This window comes from Tiliqua scincoides, chromosome 4 (genome assembly GCF_035046505.1).
Source record: "Tiliqua scincoides isolate rTilSci1 chromosome 4, rTilSci1.hap2, whole genome shotgun sequence".
In the NCBI taxonomy this organism is placed as follows: Eukaryota; Metazoa; Chordata; class Lepidosauria; order Squamata; family Scincidae; genus Tiliqua; species Tiliqua scincoides.
Window position 1 is genome coordinate 137189259 of NC_089824.1, and position 5488 is coordinate 137194746.

The window sequence follows — 5488 nt, forward strand, 5'->3', positions numbered from 1 at the left end:
TAAGGTCTAATCATTCCACTTTTGGCCTAAAGGTCCACATCTTCATGTGAAAATCTGCCATTTGGAAAATACATAGATACATATGATTAGGATTTTCTTCATTGGTTTTATTTAATTGAGAGATGGGCTCTATATCTGCAGCGTTTGCATCTAGTTTGCATCTAGTACCGTTAAAATGAGCATGAAATGAAAGAAGTTTCTTATATCAAACAGTTCTAAAGCAAATGCCTGAAACATGATCTCCAGTTTTCTCCCCCACCACTATAGAAGAAATGACTCACCACTGAGCTCTAAGGCCGCCACTTGACTCCTCTCATCAGAGATACTGAGGTAAGACAAGAGAAGTATAACATTTGGCTGAAGATGGTTTGTGCTTTGGACCTTGTTCACATGTCACAACTATGGCCTATAAAAGAATGAGCTTTAGGGTCTATGATCAATAATTAGAATAATGTCAGTGGCAACATATTAAAGCTCACCCATGCATTTTTCATGCACAATTCTCTTTAATCAACTTAAATCTCTGTGGTACCCTGTACTCAGAATCCATGAGGCCAACTGAAGTGGCCACCTCAGACAGTAGGTTGGTGATGGGTGTCCATTTCTGTCCACCCACTTGCCTCCACTGCTTCCTCCTTCTCCTTCCACTCCCTGGATTGGAAAAGGAGAAGGGGAATAAGGAATGTTGAGGGGAGAAAGTGCTGAGCTAGAGCATTGGGGAGTGGGAATAGCAGAGATTATGGTATGTCATCAGGTAAGGGGACAACATTTGGTATTCTGTCTCAGCATGATGAGGTCTTGGGCCAGTCCTGTACAGAAGACTACCCTACCCTTCTTCCTGATAGACAGGGCACTCTGGCAAGCAGTTTTATGCTTCCTGAAACAAACAGAAAGCAACCTACTCATAAAAGCTTGCAGGCAATGACTGAGGGAAAGTTCTAGATCAGGTGGAGAAGCAAGGGGGCCTTACAAGGAAACCACTTGCCTCCTATCTCTCTAGCAGTTCTCAAAGCCCAGCAGATCAGGTACTATTTCCCTGCTCCCTGCATTTTTTCATGCAACATGGCATTAATTTATGGAACTTACTGCTAAGGCAGATGTGGAAAACAACCACTAGCTTAGATTGTCTTTGAAAGGGAGTTGACATAACATACAGGTCTATTAGTCATGTTGACTATGTAGAACCTCCATATTCAGAGGCCGTAGACCTCTGAATACCAGTTGCTTTGGAAACAACAGTAGGAAAAGGGCTGTTGCTTTTGTGCCTTGTTGTGGCCTCCTGGAGTTATATGGTTGGCCACTGTAGGAAACCAGATGATGGACTTGATGCACCCTTGTTCTGATCCAGCATGGCTTACTTACATGCCACTGAGCTGCTGGTTGGATGAGGAAAGCTGCAGGCTATTCAGCAACTGTTACCCTGCACATGCCTGATCTCGTCTGATCTCGGAAGCTAAGCAGGGTCAGGCCCGGTTAGTACTTGGATGGGAGACCGCTTGGGAATACCGGGTGCTGTAGGCTTACACCATAGTCTTTCGAGACTGAAGGTTGCCAACCAACCATTCACTCACACTGCAGCGCAGAATTCTCTCAGGCTGGAGAATCAGCAGACAACAGAGAGGCTGTCCTGTGCTACTACATAAGAACATGAAGAGTCCTGCTGGATCAGGCCAAAGGCCTATCTAGTTCAACTTCCTGATCTCATAGGGCACAATTCTAACCCCTTATGTCAGTGCTTTCCAGTGGGACGTGTGATGCATCCTGCAGTTGGGTGTCACTCACGGAGGCCTCCGCAAAGTAAGGGAATGTTTGTTCCCTTACCTCAGAGCTGCATTGTCCTTATGTCAGTGCTGGAAAGCACTGACATAAGGGGTTAGGATTGCGCCCATAGTGGCCCACCAGGGAGCACACAAGACAACAGAACAACTCTATCCTGTTACTACTCTCTTGCATCTTGCATTCAGTTATAGCCTACTTCTAAAAACAGAAGGTTGTGTTTACCAATCATGGCTTGTAACCTGTGATGGACTTTTTCTCCATAAATCTGTCCAACCTCCTTTTAAAGGCATCTAGGCCTGGTGCCATCACCACATCCTGTGGCAAGGTGTTCCACAGATTAATTACACACTTCGTAAAGAAATAAAAATAAATACTGTGCAACCTAAAATACTTAGATCTGCTGCATACATGGATTGGTCTTATGGTTGAATGATAGTACCAGGACATCCCTTATGACAAACTACCAGTATTCCACCTGCTTGCTGCCTGACTGCCCCAGGGCACGTGTTCAGCCTTGGAGCTGAACACTTGAGAGAAACTATCTAGCAAACTTTGCTGGTGACTTCAGCCTGACAGATTCCCCCATATTCTATGAACTCCCAGATTATGAGACTGACCATGGCAATTACTTCCTACTTTAGAACCAGTGATGGAACAGACTCGAAGCTCTCGCACAGCTCTTGGTTTCAGACTCACACCTGGCTAAGGTTTTGATAGATCCCCAGAGGTAAAGCATAAATCCAGAAAGGTATTCACACAATGAGGGGAAAGCAGCAAGCGACCTGTGTCAGGAAGGAATCTGTCCCCTCACCGGAGTCAAATGTCCTTTATAATGACATCTTGCTTTTCTGTTTCAACCTGAGATAGAGAAACCTCACAATGCTTGTCACTCTCTAAGTAAAGGGCAAAGCATATTAGAAAATAGGATTCTTTGCAAAGTAAATTGTCATTGTGCCAATTTCAAGGACTAACATACAAAGCTGAAATCCTAAATATCCATTCTGATATTGACAGCTCCGTAGCCTCATATAGCTTTTGTGTGCATTTCAGGAATACAGGCTTGGTGCAAAAGTTCTGTTACAGAAATATGGTGTTATAGAAAAGTGCAATCAAAGGTAGCAGAAGGTGGAAAGTGAAGTACACTGTGAATCGGAGAGGATTCCCTTGATTTATCTGTTTGCAAGTCTGGGGGTCTGACAAGCAATGTTGCATTCTGGTTTATCAGTGAAGTGAAACTGTAGGGTATTGTGTGTGTGTTTCTGTTTTAATGCATCAGTTGAGCCTGACTAATAAAGACCTTGAACAGTGATCTCCAAACTTTTTGGCCAGATGGCCACATCAAATATCTGGCACAGTGTTGAGGGCTGGGGAAATGCTTTTAAAAAATATATTTAAATAAATACATTAGAGACGGAACTTAGATGAATGAATGAATGAATGAATGAACAGGCTCAAATTTCCAGGTTTTCTTTCAGCACCAATACACACCACAGAAATAAAGGGCTCACTCAAATGACCCCCTGTTCCCCCATCACAGAAACACCTGGAGCATGTTCTGAGGCCTGGGGAGGCCTCCCCAACCATCAGAAAGCCTTCTAAGGCCTTCAGAGGGCACAAAAAGTTACTTCTAGTTTTGTAGGAAAACCAGAAAGTGACGTTTTTAGGCCTTTAGAAGGTGTTCTGAGGGCCATGGAGGCTGCACACAGCCTTCCCTGCTCTCAGGACACCCTCCAGATGTGAGCAGAGCACAGCTCCAGTCATGTTCAGTTGAGTGGGCCACAGGCTCTTGGGAGGGTGGCCATGGGCCAGATAGATGCTCACCATGGGCCGCATCTGGCCCCCATGCTGGAGTTTGGAGACCCCTGAATCACAAATCATATACAGGTGTGCTCCACTTAATGACAGGGATATACCTGTTGTTATGCAATTATGTCATTACACAAACATTCAGCCCAATCTAGTGCTTTTGTTGTGTAACAGACATTCCCTGCCAGATACTAGCTGACTGCACAGGCTACTGGAGAAAGATCGCTTCTTCTTTGCGTTAAGAGCGTTAAGAGAACTCTTTGTTGTGTTTACACACACTCTGCTGCAGGCTATGGGAGACCTGACTGTCTCATTAAGAACCTCTTGGTAGTGCTTTGACCACTGGCATATATGTGGTCCGTCATTAAGCAGACGGTCATTGAGTGGCACACACCTGTACATAGTTCTCTTCCATAAGGACATTCCATGTGTGCCACTTTTTTCCTAGCACAAAGTTATGGAAATATATTAATTACATTAATTTTGCAAAAGACCTCCATGGAACAAAAAAATGGATAGATAGATGGACCAAATTCCCCCAGTCTTGTTGCTATATTAGATCCCAGTAATTTCCTCATTCTGAAATGTCTAACTGGGTCTGTGTCTGTGTGTGTGTGTGTATGTGTGTGTGCACACAAATGTTTAGAACTTTGCCCCCACCATGGTTTTGATCTCAATAGTTCTGTTACCCCCCTCAATGTACTATTTTATATAGAAAGAATCAATTGCATGTAACATCTAGATGCACCAAAACAGAAACAGGATCACATCTATCATCTTTAAAGCAGCTTAGTATGTAACAGCAGCTATACTGGAAATGTCCAGTCACAACCATGAAGATGGTGACCATATAGTGTAAAATTGCCAGCTATCAGCTTCATATTGGAGTAGATGGCAGAAACACCACACAGGAGCAGGGATACACCAACTTACAATGAGCTCTCCTAGTTTGGAAGTGTAATTACAGCAGAATGTGTCTGCCATGGTGGTGGTTGGGGCCAGGTGAACAACCTCTATTACATTTATGTTATAGAAGCTACTTTGGCTGCCCCTTCACTTCCAGGTTCGAGTCAAAGTGCTGCCATTCACCTAAAAATTTTAAATGATCTGGACTTTAAGGAATGCCTGCTCCTGTATGAGCCACCTTAAACCCTTGCATCAGCCTCAGAGACCTACTCTTTGTTTTTCTGTCTAAAAGCAAGAACAAATTTTGAATTATTCTGAAGGTATTTACAGGTGGGACCTCGGTATCCACAGGGTTTCCATTGGGGAACCCCCCGTGGATACTGGAATCCGTGGATACCGGAGTCCAAGTTTTAAAGGCATTAAAAAAATACAGAAATCAGGGTTCCTTCCATTGCATGGCAAAACCACACTGTTTCCAAGCCTACAGTGCTATTTTTAGGGCTGAAAGACCCACGTCTGGGTCATGCAGAGGTTCCTTGCTCCTCCCAGGTTTGCCCCAGAATATATGGACCCTGGTATTTGTTGGCATCCATGGGATGTCAAATCCATGGGTGCCAGATCTGCAGATACCAGGGTATGACTGCACTCAGTTGGGATTTGTTCCTGGCATAATTTTGGAAAAGATGAACTCACACACATTCCTATGCATCCAGAAGCACTGCAGACACTCGTCCATAAGTTGACCCCACAGATAAGTTGAGGGCAAGTTTTGAGCCAACAATCATGAAATTTTCTGTGACCCTTGGATAAGTCAGGCGTTAAATTTAGGGGAGTGTCTGACTATAGTTTTGTCTGATTTTACCTGAGGCCAGATCCTGAAAAATAACCTACCACTAATTGTTACCTAAGAACTGTAGTCTCTAATTTATTAAAAACACAGTAAAAGATCATAAGATGGCCTGGAAGGGGCTAGTTGGCTGTGAAAGCCCCACCAATA

The 5488-nt window shown here is 43.9% G+C and overlaps 1 pseudogene; it reads left to right on the top strand.

Annotated features, from left to right (window-relative positions):
* The first annotated feature begins 1404 nt into the window (after window positions 1-1404).
* Window positions 1405-1521, top strand: LOC136650590 (5S ribosomal RNA; annotated as a pseudogene).
* The last annotated feature ends 3967 nt before the right edge of the window (window positions 1522-5488 follow it).